This window comes from Rattus norvegicus, chromosome 16, assembly GCF_021556685.1.
Source record: "Rattus norvegicus strain SHRSP/BbbUtx chromosome 16, alternate assembly SHRSP_T2T, whole genome shotgun sequence".
NCBI lineage: Eukaryota > Metazoa > Chordata > Mammalia > Rodentia > Muridae > Rattus > Rattus norvegicus.
In genome coordinates, this window is record NC_141549.1 from 74,977,536 (window position 1) to 74,992,278 (window position 14,743).

The 14,743-nt window shown below is 48.4% G+C and overlaps 2 protein-coding genes, 1 long non-coding RNA gene and 1 pseudogene across 6 annotated transcripts in view; 2 read left to right on the forward strand and 2 right to left on the reverse strand.

Moving 5' to 3' along the window:
- Nucleotides 1-14,743, forward strand: part of Erich1 (glutamate-rich 1) — a gene marked incomplete at its 5' end in the record, with an annotated part of 52,793,804 nt that overhangs the window by 44,106,976 nt on the left and 8,672,085 nt on the right.
- LOC148000610 (uncharacterized) lies at nucleotides 649-10,658 on the reverse strand. Of its 2 annotated transcripts, none has more exons than XR_015640439.1 (2): nucleotides 10,309-10,658; nucleotides 649-2,642 (listed from the first exon to the last, which is right to left on the reverse strand). It is a non-coding gene; the product is annotated as an uncharacterized LOC148000610 (long non-coding RNA). The 2 variants fall into 2 exon arrangements; XR_015640438.1 differs by lacking the exon at nucleotides 10,309-10,658 and adding an exon at nucleotides 3,664-3,773.
- Nucleotides 10,793-13,006, reverse strand: LOC148000611 (uncharacterized; annotated as a pseudogene).
- The window catches only part of Plekha2 (pleckstrin homology domain containing A2), a 62,737-nt gene continuing 58,833 nt past the window's right edge, over nucleotides 10,840-14,743 (forward strand). For 2 of the 4 annotated variants that reach the window (XM_087589116.1, XM_087589119.1), the window contains exon 1: nucleotides 10,840-10,966. The gene's annotated coding sequence lies outside the window, so the exon portion shown is untranslated. Of the gene's footprint in view, nucleotides 10,967-11,211; nucleotides 11,339-12,882; nucleotides 13,052-14,743 lie in introns of those variants that run through there. The other 2 variants (NM_001427342.2, XM_087589117.1) reach the window with 2 other exon arrangements.

Sequence of the window (14,743 nt, forward strand, 5' to 3'; positions counted from 1 at the left end):
TGTGTGTGTGTTAAGATTTATTTACTTTATGTATATGAGTACACTGTAGCTGTCTTCAGACACACCAGAAGAGGGCATCGGATCCCATTACAGATGGCTGTGAGCCACCATGGGATTTGAACTCAGGACCTGTGGAAGAGCAGTCAGTGCTCTTAACCACCGAGCCATCTCTCCAGCGCCCAGTCTGTGGGCTTACACTGAGCCACCTCTGTTGCCTCCCGTCCATATTAACATCTCAATTTCCAGGTGGAATTAGTCTGTATGCATCTGAAACAAACATGATAAAGAGAACACAAGTGTGTACCAAGCTTAGAAGATGTCTAGCAACAGAGAACCCTTCTCCCCACCCTCTTGCTTCTTTGTTACTTTTTGAAGGGCCCGGCACAAAGTAACTCTATCTTGTTTGTTACAACCACAATCTGGAAGAGAAGCTGGAGTCTGCCTCAATCTTGCCATCTTCTTGCTTCAGTCTCCCAAATGCTGGAATTACAGGCAACTACTGCTGTGTTCAGTGTAGGCCAATCTGTTTCCTAGATGTCTGTGGGACATTTATAACTCCACGAGACACACACCCTATATCCCTCTGCACCCTCGCCAGCGTGTGGCACGGCTGTCATTTTCACTGTAGTCACTCTAATACATGCGCAATCTCAATAAAAAAATTATTTTTAATTTTATCGTTTTCCTTTACACAGAGTATTGTTTTGTTGGTTTGTTTTTGCTTATATCTTCTCTGTAAACATTCACAAACATGTTTTACCGAGGTCATAAATTGCAGGTACATAATAATAACAATTAATAATATTAATAAATCGAGGGGCATAAATGCACACAACATATAAAAGAATATAAAGTAGGTGGCATGAGTGAAGAGAGACGTCTGCTTTCATAACCTTGGGGGTGATGCTGCACCCCCAGAGGGCCCCCCTCCCATCAGGATAACCACTTAAAACTTCCAGCTAAAGATAAAGGCTGTGTCCACACAGTCCAGCCAGTTTCCTCCTAGGAGTGCAGACCCACGGTCTGGAACACATACAATCTTGGAACTCAAGGTAGCCTCTCTCCGCTCTGCACCATAGTTAGCCATCCCATTATGATGGACACGGAGATGAGTCAGATACAGTCAATCACTTCCCTCCCCTCCCCCATACCTTGTCATCTTCCCATCTTCAATGATTTCTTCTCTCTCTTGCTATTGACTCACTGAGAATCAGGAACCGTATGGTCTGACTACTTGGAGGCCCCTCCCTTTCTTACCTGTGCCTGGATCTCTGATGTCAAAAAGATGACAACAGTCCTGTGTTATCTCTGGAAACCCAGATGACACAGACATAGGATGAGGATACACCTTCCAGTGCCCTCAGAGTTGAGCCTTAGGCGTCAGCATAAAGCTGGTCTCCTACTGCTGAAATTTGCTGAAAGAAAGACTTCAGTTGGACTGGGCTCGATTCTTCAATCACATACCACACTTAATTCAAATACAGTTTTATGTGGAGCCATCATCCAATTATGATGAAGTTCGAAGAAAACTTCTAAGTCCCTAGCAATTCACCTGAGTTCTCTTGAGAATCAGAATTTGCCTGAGATTTAGGTCCCCCCACCCAAATGTGTATGTCTCAAGTGGGGAATGAACTCTGTGTTTCATGTACTAGGCAAATACCCTATGAGTGAACTACATCTCCAGTCCAATCGAAGGGAAGCTTGAGTGAGGGTATTTATATATTGGCAAGTACTTTAGAGTGGAGGACACAGCTCTTTATATGTTATTCTTGTCTTGACCACAAAGCAACTAAGAAACCTTTAATGGACTTTCAGAGCAAGAAATTTGCATTTCCCCTCTAACCATAAAAGAATACCTGTGGGGCTGGAGACAAGGCTCGGCAGTAAAGAGCACTGACTGCTCCTGCAGGGGGCCCAAGGACAGTTCCCCGCATCCACCTTAAAGCTCACACCCTCTCTAACTCCAGTTCCAGGAGATGTCATGCGCCTTCCGGCCTCCTAGGGCACGCCGTGCACATGGTGCATTTACATGCATGTACACAAAACACTCATGCACATAAAACATAAACATTTAAAAATCATACAGAAAGCGGGGTTGGGGATTTAGCTCAGTGGTAGAGAGCTTGCCTAGCATGCGCAAGACCCTGAGTTCGGTCCCCAGCTCCGAAAAAAAGAAAAAAAATCATACAGAAAGCAATTTATGCTTATTAAGGAAAACTTAGACCCCCCCAATAAAGATTAAAAAAAAAAGCTGGTCATTAAATCCATCGTCCAGATAATCGATGTTAACATTTTTAGGTGCTTTCTTGCGAAATGAATGTTATTAAGCGCCTCTTTCTTCTTGTACCCGAAGGCTTAGAGGGAAGCAGACGGCTGAGCAGGAGGGCAGAGTGGCTGCTTTGTGCTGCTGGTGCTCTGCAGTCTGTTCTTATTACTTCTTTGTTTTGAACATCTTGTTATCTAGACCCATGCTGGTCTCGAACTCACGGAGATCCACATGCCTCTGCCTCCCGAGTGTGGCATTGAAGGTGTGTGGCTGGCGTCCTTTGTACCTTGTGCTGCTTTAGGCTGTTTCCCGGTGCTATACATGGATACGCAAGTCTGAGCCATCCGTGAGTAGAGGATGACTCAGTGCAGGGCACCTGGGGACAAGAGGGCTCCCTGTAAGATGCAGACTCACAAAATGGCCTCTGGCCTCTGGTCCAGAATGGATCCCTTAGCTCTCTTTTTAATATTACAAAGTCCATTATTTTTATTGACTGGGTTATTTATTGATCGGGGAGGGTAGTGTGTGCCGTGCTGTATATGTGGAAATCTGAGAACATCTTGTGGGAATTGGTTCTGTCTTTCCACCGTGGGTTTTAGAGCTTACCCCTGGGTTGTCATGCTCAGTGGTTAACGCCTTTACCAGCTGAGCCACCTTGCTGCCCAAGTCCTCTAGTCAACTCCTAAAAGTCCATTTGGTCCCACCTCTTAATAATTAATGATGATAACAATAATAATTCCCATAATGAGAATTAAATTTTCTATGAGTTTTTCAGGGCCTAGAAGAGTTGTTTCCTCTTAAAATGATATGAGGATAAATATTACTGTATCCAAATCCCCCCCTTTTGATTTTCTTACTGTCTGTGTTGTTCTGAGAACCCTTGGTATCAGTCAGTCGCTTGCCTTGTTGATGGCCAGGCGTCTCCTGGAGTAAGAGGTCCCAACTTGATTCTCACCAATGGTTGGGACTGTGGCCTCCCAATGGATTTACTAATAACCTCCCTGCCCCGTGTGATCTCAGTGCCAAGCATGTGAAGCATAATGGAATCTGAGAAGCCAAGTCAGTGCTAAAACAATCATGGGGCTGAAGGTAAGGAATCTACTTGATGCTCCCTGTGAAGGAGAAGGCGGGCCGGCGGGCTCCACCCAGAAGTTCTGTCAGGGTCTCAGGACTTGGGATCTTAGCTGACTGCAGGCACCAAGCTGACTGAAGGGCCCTCTGCAGGCAGGAATCCAGTAATGACTGACATTCTGGGAACAGGATGAACACTCACTCAGTTTTAAGTTTTGGTTAGAGTCAGATTTAACCGCATAGCTATGTTCTCCAAACTTCACTTGTAGGGAACAACTCTTGATGTATGTGCGTATCTATGCATACATGCGGGTGTGTATACGTACATGAATCCTGTTTATATTTTACATTTGATATCGTGCATAAACTTCCAGGAGTTCACAAAAGTTTTATCTTCCTCCATCTGACTTTATTCCTGTTCCTTGTTCCAGTCTCCCTGTGTTATAAACAGAAATTTCCGATGTTTCTGCCACTTCCCCCCCCCCTTTTTTTTCCTACTCTTGAGACTCTGAGATTTTGAACTAAGAGACAGTGCTGGACTTGGGCTGGGATGGCTGACCTGTGATTCAGAGCTGACAGCTCAGATCATGACTGGTTGTGTGAGTTTGAGATTCAAATCTACGTTCTTACCAGACAAGATCCCAGCATGAAGGGGAAGTGGGCACAGCCCTGCCCCTAACCAAGAAGACATTTGCAACTGATCCCTGCTGGGAAGGAGAAAATCAGTTCTCTCCAATGTTGGGTATATCCACCACACTCCAGGGTAGGAGAAGTTGGGCAAAATAAAACAGGCTCCATGGTGTGTGTGTGTGTGTGTGTCTGTCTGTCTGTCTGTCTGTCTATCTGCCTGCGCACACGTGCCTATGTGCATGTGCTTTTTGGTTAATGTTTTTTTGCTTGTTTTTCTTTTTTATCTGAGGGAGGGAGAAGGAGAAAGAACATAACACTGGTTGGGTAGGGGTGTGGGAATTTCGAGGAGTGGGGGAGGGGAAGAGTATGATCAAAGTAGATACTATGAAAACAATTAAAAGACAAATATATAAAAGTAATTTGAGCCTGCTTACAAGTTCACCTGCATAGGACCGTTAACATAATATGTGCACTACTGTAAAACAAGACACTAAGCATATGCCCCAAAGAATATAATTTCTCTCAAAAACTGGGAAGAAAAACTATATTTTTCCACCTTGTCAAATGAGATGAACAATCCATTAGCCTCCAAGTGTTTGCAATCAGCTGGCTCTTTGTAGAAAAATTCAGGTTGAAATGCAAAGGTTTTTGTTTGTTTGTTTGTTTGTTTGTTTTGTTTGGTTTGGGTTTGGTTTTTCTAGACAGGCTTTTTCTGTGTAGGTAGTCCCGAGTGCTCTGGAACTCACCCTGTAGCCCAGGTTGGCCTGAACTGAGATCTGCCTGCCTCTGCTTCCCAAATGCTGGCATTTGGTATAGAGGTGTGTGCCCCCGTGCCCAGTTCACAATACAAAGATTTTTAATACAAGGCACAACACTGATTTGTATTTGTTTTGTACAGTCTACAGGAGGGAACACAGGGTCTTGGGGCATGCTGGGTAAGTGCTTTGCTTCTGAGCTGCCCGTGCAGCCCTTGACATCCTGGAGACTTAGCATATACCCTAAAAGCACGATCCCACTGGTGCCCATTAATGATAGAAAAAAGACACAGCTGTTCTGCAGAGACACAGAAGGAAAGTAATCAGTCCCTTGATTGTCCCATTAGTTAATGACAGACAGGGAGTCAAACCCTTGTCACTTGATGCTGGGATCCTATTACTAAATGGTCATCTGCTATGAGATTTTTTTCTGTTTCATTGTGTCCTTCCTGGCTCAGGAACCCTCAGTGGCTTCAGAAGCCTGAAGCAGTGACTGCAGAAGCCTTCGCTCAGTACTGGGGGACTCCATAGCTCCCCATCTCCCTCCTGTTTCCATTAAAGTCTCCTTGTACCTGTGTGATGGTTTAAAATGGTCAACAAGATGGGATTTGGGGTCCCCATGGAAACAAACATCTGGGCCTGTCTGTGAGGGACTTTCTAGACTGGGTTGGTGTGAGGTGAAAAGGTCAAGTCTAAATATGGGTAGCACCATCCCACGGGCTGTGGTCCCAGGCTGAACAGGAAAGAGAAAGTGAACAGAGAATAAGCATTCACCCCTCTGGGCTGTGTCAATGGGTGCATGGTGACCAGGCCTCCTCAAGTTCCTGCTTCTATAACTATCTTGCCACCAGGGACAACTCTACTGCTTGTAAGCCAACCCCTCTTCCTTGCTTCCTCCAGCTGTTTTTGTTTGGCTTTTTCCTCACAACCACCAAAAAAGCAACTGTGCTTCCCTGGAGCTGGTCAGCTGTGTTCCCCATCAGGGCTTGTACACCAACTTTGTTTCTGAGCAGTCTTTATGTGTGGGTGGGTATTGCACTAATGTGTGTGTGTGTGTGTGTGTTTGCACGCGTGCGCGCATGTGAACACATAAGCACTTGTGTGTGGAAACCACAGGTTGTTGCCAATCATGTTCCTCAATGATTTTGTACTTTTTTCCCCTTAAAGGGTCTCTTACTAAACATGTGGTTTACTGATCTGGCTAAACTGTATGGCCAGCAAGCCCTAGGGATCTTCCTGTCTCTCAATCCCCAGTGATGGAATTATAGGCACTCAACTGTTTGTGTCTGGTTGTACAAACTTGGGTTCTTGCCTTGCAAGCACTTTACCAGCTTGACTTCAGCCAGCATTTGATGGCTTTTTGGTCCCAAATCCTCTTTTCACCTTTGCATCTTTCAAGGTCTCTTCAAAGTCCTGTCTCCTTAGTATCCGTAACTGCAGCTGCCTTGTCTCCCTCAAATCTCTCCCCTACTTTCTGTGCCTCTGTCTGTTATGCTAACTCTTCCTTACCTGTCATATCTCCACTCCACTTAATGGGGTGCCCCCCCGACCCCAGGACTGCAATGTGATTTTCCATCTTCTAGAACTTTTAAATTGCACTAAAACTTATTTGCTATTTTAAAAAATTGTATGTGCATTACTGTTTTGCCTGCATGCCTGTGTGAGGCTCTTAGATCCCCTGGGATGGGAGCTACAGACAGTACTCAGTTGCCCCGTAGGGGCTTGGAATTGAACCCAGGTCCTCTGGAAGAGCAGCCAGTGCTTTTAAATACTGCCATCTCTCCAGTCCTAAAATTTACCCAGGACCTGGGTAGGCACTGTGACCTACCATGAACCCAGCACTTGAGAAGCACAGACAGGGGATTCCCAGTGAAAGCTTGTTTACTTAGACTAGCTGAATCAGCAAATTCAGGATTCAATGAGCGAGATATTCTAACGACCTCTGGTCTCCACACGAAAGCACTCTCAAATGCACTGCACGAGTGTGCACTGGCATGCACACACACACACACTCACTCACGTACATGCGTGCCAATACACAGATAAACACACACACAACCCTAAACACTGTGGAATACATTATCTTAAAAGCTAAATCTGCCATTAAGACCCTCTGCTTGCCCAAAGGGGGACTGTGATTAAGAATTCAAAATAAATCACTCACATTTCTATTCTCGTATTATATATATATACATGACTTTGAAATGATTTTTATTTTAATAGGGTTTCCTCCTTTCATCCCTCCTTCCCTCCCTTCCTTTGTTCCTTCCTCCCTCTCTTTCTTTATCTCTTCCTTTATTTCTCTGAACTGAACCGTGGGCTTTCCCAATGCTTGTTTAGCATGTGCTAGGACCACTGAAACAATGCTCCCAAGCCAGCTATAGTCTTCTTTGGCCGGGGCATAGTATAAGAACGTATGCATGTGCCAGTGTTGACCTGTGTAACCCCTTAAATGATTCCAGTTCTTACTGGTGAGCAATGCCTCCATGAATATGCACAGACACATTTGAATATGCAAATAAAATCTTGGCATTTATGTCACCATGACTTCCTTTAGGACGTCCCCTTCAACATCTTCTTGTAGATGAAGTGGAACTGTGATGACCAGAACTGAGGGGGAGGGATCTTGCATTCTGTCCTGAGCTCTTTGTAAGGCCTGTTACATGTCAGTGTAGCTTAGGGGAAGGAGGTCAGACACTGGCTTCAGTGCTAAGCTCTGTTCCCCGGGCTTCATCTTTGTGCTGTTAATAGTCATCTCAATGAGATATGGGGCAATAATTGTTTCTGGAACTCAGTGTCATTGTAAGACTTGGGGTATGTGTATATGTTAGGTTTTAAACCTTGCCCCGTGCCTGGATAGAACATACCCAGACATCATGGTTCCACGTGGAGAGGTTTAATGGGAGAAGAGTAGAAGAAGAGAGGAAAGGCAGCCAGCCATGGGCATGTGGAAGTGGGGGGATGGGGAAGGGGGCAAGAGCAGTGAAGAAGAAAGAACAAGAGGGGGTAAGAGAGGGTACAAGGAAGAGAAGGGGGGCAAGCAGCCCCTTTTATAGTCAGGCACAGCTGGCTGTTGCCTGGCAACTGTGGGGCAGAGCGTACCTGGCTATTCCCAGGTAGCTGTGGGGGTGGAGCTTAGACAGAATGCCAACAATATATACATACATATTGATATATATGTGTATATATGTATATATATATGTATCGATACATATGCATGTCAATTATCAGTAAGTGCCTAGAAAAGAGAATGGATTTGGAAAGGAAAATGATGATAATTGGTTCAAAATCTGAGCAGAATGATAGTAGTTTGAGCAATCCTAGAGTTGGATGGTGCAGTGCTTAACTGCTATTAAAACAAATAATGACTGTCTAGAAAAATGGCCACCGAATCTTGGAGGAGTACTACGCGTCCCCAAAGCAGTTCATCTCTGGGCAATACTCGCTGTGTTGAAGGAGGACCAAGCGAATTGACTTTGGCCTCGTCAAGTGAATAGCCCCAGCTGCAGCTCAGAACCTTGCTAACAGGGACCTCCGAGGGCAGAGCTCCCTGGAGGGAACACGGCTGCCACTGCATATCATCAGCCTGTCTAGGTCACCAGCCATTAGCTTTAAAATAGAAAGTACACACTGGAACAGCTGCCTTAGACACGGGGCCCCTCCGGTGCTTAGGTTCTGACTAAGGTTTTCAGGGTACATTTCTCTATTGGAAGATTCTAAGAGTAGTTAAGCCCTGCATTCTGGAGCCAACTGAGAGTAGCCACAAAATCTTCATCAGATTTCCGAACTTTATGTTACTCTGATCCAGGGAGGTGACCGAAATGGTCTTTGATGTCCCTCTCCCTACAGGTGAGACTCGCATCGTTGGTTTAGTACAGTGAGGAAAAGGGAAAATGCCTAAAGTCAAGACGTGGAAAATATTTCAAAATGAGTTTATCAAGAGATGCGAAATGCACGAGGAAGCTACATACAAAAGCCGCTGACATTTCCGTCATGCGAAATGTCCCAAATATGTAGACTTGGCAGAGAGCAAATTAGTGTTTACTCAAGGCTGGAAGAAGAGAGGAGAGGATGGATATTGTCAGGAACTGTACAGTGGCCACAGGTGAGCAGTAATGCCAGATGTCACCACGCGCTCATTAAAATGTTTAAAATGGCGCCATGTCTGCTATATGTATTTTTAGAGACAGACAGACTAGAGCAAGTTGAGTTGAAGCCCTGCTCCAAGGTGCTTGTTAGAGGACATGGAGAGGTTATCTGAGAAGCATGGGAAATCAGGATGCTAGAAGGAGTTTCCGTGCAGAAATTATCATCTAGTCCCTACCTGGACGGAAGCAGCAGTAATGAGGCTCCCAGTGAACTATGACCCTTCCTCAGCTCCCGGTCTCGCTCTCCCTCAGGGAGTAAAGCTGACCTCAGCTGTACTTAAGCTCATTCGAAGCTCACAGATCTACAGTCTGTGAAAACCACTACCAGTCACAGAGGCTCTTCTGGCTCCCTGGAATATTGAAGGCGGATTCCCCTGCCATCCCACCTCTTTCTCTGCCTCCCAGGCAGCCAATACAGTAGTGCTCAGAAAATACTTGTGGGTCTGTGACTGGGCGTGAGTCAGGCAGGCCCCACAGGAGCAGTTTTATGGGTTTTAATAAGAACCATACCATGAAATCTGATGCTCCACCGCGCTGGTGCTAAACTATCATCCCAGCGGGATTTTTCGGCAGCACTCATTCAGCAAGTTCGACCGGAGCTGATGGTTTATAGCAGCTTCCATTTTACGGTAAAAATGACCATCTCGTTAAAAAAAATTACATAGCACCTTTGTGTAGGAAAGAATTGACTCACTTGACCCACATATAGAAACTGAGGCACTGAGCGGGGTTCCGGGTCACCAGCTGCCTAAGGAATGGGAGCCCCCTTGGAGTAACGCTGCTTGAAGCCTAACGCAGGGCAAGAGACCTCCATGAACGTGCAAAATTGACGTTCATGTTTATTTCAAGGGAAACGGCCGCGCCCCCTCCCGCCCCCCACCTCGAGTCTTTTCCTTCCTCATTCAGAGCAAAATGTTCTAAAGCAAACGTCTTTTTTCACACCTGAGCGAACTGGGCGGCTCATTTTCGCTTTGGCTATCAAAATAGAAGAGGAAGCGCCTGCGGTTTCAGCGGGAGAGCTTTCAGGGCGTGTGCTGCAGGCCGTCCCGCCTTCCTGCCCGCTCACCTGGCTGCGGCCCTCAGCCCCCCAGGTTATGCTACCAGGCTGCCTTTGCCTTGCACCGGACTTCCCACCCGCGGAATCCAGGCCTGGTCCTGCAGAGCCTCCTGGGGCGAGTTTCTCACTACTCCCTCGAGGACTCCTTGGACCCACGCGGCTGACATCACCATCCCCCACCCCCACCCCCCGCCCCAATGCCGCATCTCCCAGTGCTCGGTCCATGGGCTGACGATACGTACAATTGAGTCCAGCACATTTAGGTCTCGGATGTTGTCCGCCTGGCTTTACTTATATTTAAATGTCAATGTCTCTACGAGGGAGGCCTGCGTTAGACCGGACAGACCTGCCCTCTACTGACTGGGGACCTAGAGAAGTTACCTAATGACTTGGAGTCTCGGTTTCCTCATCGGCACCAGCACCGGGTTAATACCTATGGGTTGCTGCGTGGCTGTAGGGCAGGGCGCAGGAGTTCTGTCTGGTCACCCTAGACTGAACCTATTGAATCCAGCTTCTGTTTCCCACTGCTCTCTGTGCTCCAAGGGCCAGGCAAGCTGGGCCAGGGCGTTGGCGACCCTCTGCGCTCCGGGGGTGCACTGCAGACCGCTGGGGGCGATGCGCTCCTCTCTCCACCCCTAAACTCAACGCCCCCTCGCCCTCCGGGCAGCCGCAGCTTGGGCTGGCTGTAGGGTGCAGAGAAGTAGGTTCGGGACGTGACGGTCGCACACCCCAGCGCGGACACCTGCTGCAGCCGGGTTACATCCCACCAACCCCTTCTCCCCCGCCACCCCCCGCTGCTGTCCCCTTGAGGTCTCCGCACCCCTCTCCTCCCCCCCGGAGGCCCGAGGAGCATTGTACTCACATCCGGGGCTGGGTTTTGCTTTAATGCGAAACGTAATTAACCCGGAAAAAAGAGTCGAGAGACTGCCTTGGAGGACATCTGAGGGTAGGGGAGAAGTGTGCAGCAGGACAGGCGGGAGACACAGCTCGGAGGCGTAGAGCCCTGGGACCCGAGGCGACCCTTGCTGTGCAGAGCGCGGTGAGTCGGGCAGAGAGGCGCGCGGCGCAAGGGCCGGGCGCAGCGGGCAGAGGGGAGCAGGGCTCCTGGGCTTGGTGGCGCCAGTCCGGGTGGTGGACGGCGACCGGAGGTGGCCCGTGGGCCACCTCCCTAGCTCCCAGGAAAGCCCCAAATGCAGCCCCTCCTCCAGTGCACTGGCGCCTCCAGGGTGACCAAGGTCGCCACCGCCAGGGGTCGGGCTGTGGGGTGGGGCGTGTGGGGGCGGCGTCCTGCGGAGCTGCATATTCTCACGTTTGCAGCAGCGAAACTTCTCGGCGGTTCAAGCACAGGGGTAGTAGCCCCTCAAGGACTGCCCGGGAAGCGGGTAGGGGAGGAGCGCAGAGAACGTCCCAGGCAAGTCCCTCGGGCACGAGCTGGGTGCTGGAGCCTCTTCCTTCTCCTTCTCATTTCTTTTAACTTGGCGGGCCTAGAATGCTACCCCGGGGAGACTCCTCCTTTCGTCTAGTCCCGCCATGGGCTTCTGGGATTTCTGGCAATGGAGGTGACTTGGTGGAAAACGTAGGTCGGTGCCAGGTTAGGTAACCCTTTCGAGGGGAAGCTTGCCTTGCGTCTCCTTTAACGTCCGCGCTTCCCTGTTCTGCTCAGCCACAGAGACTATGCCGTTTAAAATTTAAAAGGAAAAGAAAAGAAAAGAACGAGAGATGGGGCCAGATTGTGTGGGGAAAAAAAAAGTATCCGGGCATGACCAGGGCACCCTTATTCACCTTCTGCCGTGGGCAGCTCTGCCCCGAATCTTTCACCTTTAAGGCTTCCTTCCTTCATGAGCATCTTCCGTTTGTAACTCCTTCTGTCCCCGATTGGACTCAAGAGTTTTTCCGAGGAGCATAACACTAGAGGAGGAGCAGGGAGGGAGACCGAACCATTGTGGCTCCTGGGAGCGCTTTACTTTGCCGTAGGGGTTGAAGTTCCAAAATAGTACTAGTGTTCTTAATATCTTTGATTAGCTCTCCCCCCCCCTTTCTTTGTGCCCTCCCCCACCCCCACCCCAGGAGGAGTACAAAGCTCTCAACAACAGCTAAGCAAAGGACATGGGAAGGGGAGAAGTTTGATCTCTAACTTGGTTGCATCCAGTGACTTGCTAATAATAATAACTTGGTAATAAGAAAGTATTGAGTTAGCAGTTGGCGAGCAGCTCAACCCGGTCTTTAGGGAGCTGTCAGACTGGCGAAGGACCCTGGCTATGCAGGGTGCCTAGAACATCAAACTGGAGCCCCTGATGTTTGGAGAAGACAGAGGAGGATTTTCAAAGCACAGTTAATCCCTGGCACAGCAGAGTTTAGCTCCCCTTGGGTGCTGCTCGGGCCAGGGTTCTAGCAAGAGTATAAAGTTTGTTGAACAAATGAATGAAAGCCATCACTAAGAGCAAACATGGGGCCTCAGGTTGGGTCACAGGACTTTTCTGTAGCTGTTGTCTTTAGACGGATGAACCCTTTGGGCTGTATCTGCAGACATCTTTCTACAGATTACCCGTACCTTAGTGGAGTTTTAGCTGGCTTACATGGGAGTCTTGCCCACCTCATAGCTGGCAAATTTCTAGACATCGATTTGGGAACTGCCTGCTGTTGGCGGAGAGCGACGGCACACCCTTCTCTCTCTCTTCCCTTCTATTAGCTGCTTCTCTCTTGTGTGAAAGGAAGTAGGGCCTGCAACCTCCCTCATGTCATCACAGTGAGCTGAACTCAGATCGCTTCAGATTGGGATTTTACTGGGGGGTGGGGGGGGTGGGACACAATCAATCCTGAACACAGGCAGGCTTTGGTTGTTGGTTGCTGCTGAAGCGGATCTGCAAATGTGAGAAAAGGGCAGCAGAGTGTATCTCAGGGATAGAGAGCCTGCTTTGCAAGTCCCCGTACCCCACCCCCTTGCCCTCCAGCCCCAGAGGCGGTGAGGGATGGAGACCAGTGTTAGGTCAAACCCCAGGAGAGCGGCGCTGCCTTCCTCCCAGGTGTTTGCTGCACGTGCTAGAACACTGGACAGACCAAGTAGCAGAAGTGTGACCATGCGTGCATCTCACTGATACTTCTTGGATTTCCTGTCGTGATACAGGTACACAGCTGGGCGATGTCCCCGTCACAGGCTGGATGGCTCAGACTGAACTGGATGTAGACCGCTATTGCTTTTTGGGGTCTCAGAAAGCAAGGGGGCTTTTTTATTCTGTCCCCTTCAGGGGCTTGGTTGCTAGGACTTTGGGCTGGGTACAGCGCTGCTCCTGTGAGTGAGGTCTCTTCCCCCATGAACAGTTAGGGCAATCTTACTTTCACTTTCTTGTCTGTCTTGGTTCCGCCGGGATAGGACTTAGCAATCTAATCTGCTAGGCTTTGGAAAGGAAGGAAGCAGAACAAACATTATTACAGTGTGACAGGCTGTGGGGAGAGAAAAGCCACTGCCATGCCCTGCCAAAGCCCATTACCAAGGGAAAGGATCAGCTAGAATGGGAATACAGGGACACCAACACTTGGGGGATTGTATTTGTGAGAACTTTGATGCAAATCTTGACTCCCAGAATCTCTCAAAACACATGCATTCCCACCGAACATGCAGGTTTAAACAACAGCTTTTGCCTGGTATTCACTGGTAAGCAGTTAAGAATTCTCAACACGGGTTGGGGATTTAGCTCAGTGGTAGCGCAAGGCCCTGGGTTCGGTCCCCAGCTCTGAAAAAAAGAAAAAAAAAGAAAAAGAATTCTCAACACATTATTTATTTAATCCTCAGAGCGATAGTCTCTATTGCAAATGAGGAAACAGGTTCAGGAGTTCATCGGCTTGTCCATGTTCGGACCCAGGTTCTCTTCACTCTAAACCCTCTAGAGCTTCCTGTGATCTGAGGCTGACAGAAATCAGCCTATTCTTTATGGTGATCTCTCTCTCTCTCTCTCTCTCTCTCTCTCTCTCTCTCTCTCTCTCTTTCTCTCTCTCCTTTGAAAATGCACATATTGATTCTTGTCACCTGCTTATCTAAGCCTTGCCACACCCAACCCTTCTTCCTTCCCTAAATCTAGAGACAGGATTTAAACAGACACTCGTAGGTCATAGTGTACACTTTGCAGAAGGGCAGCTGAGAGGAAACGTAATGGCACTTCCTTCTCTTTTGCAGTCCCCAGCAGCTGCCAGGAGGAAGCCCCCACGGTGAGCCTATTGCTCACTCTCCTGAGTTGGGGCTTTCAGGTTCTGAGCACGGTGAAGCTCAGCCTCTCCATGCTGTTCATATCCCAGATGTGGCTGCCCCCTGCTCAGGGACCTTTCTGAGAAGGTGACCTGATGAGCCTTTATTCTGACTGCCTTCTCTCCCTATGTACATGAGAGAAGAGGTCCAGAAGGTTTAAAATAGCTCATTGGCCTTGTCTTTGTTTGTCTTCCTTCCAATATTCTTTTCTTTTAAAATTTTCTTCCGACTAAGTATCTTCCTCCTCCCCCAAATCCTGGGATCCAGAGGAGGTCAGGCTGTCTGAGGGTCAAAGTGGCGGCACTCTTTCTGAACCTCCCCATTCCAGAAGATGTTTGCATTCCTCACCCATGCTTCCGCTGGGGACACAGGACCCGGTCGGCCGGTACATTCCCTTCCCTTCAGTGTTACTCCTCCACTCTCGGTTTGGAATTTGCTCTTGTGCCTCCTGCAAAATTGGAGGATCCTGTAGCCGGATTCTGGAAACTCATTCCCAGGTTCTGCTCTGTGGCCAGGCCAAGGGATGATCTGGGGAGCAGCTGTGCTGTGTGCTCTTTTTTCCCCCCAGGGCCGTTA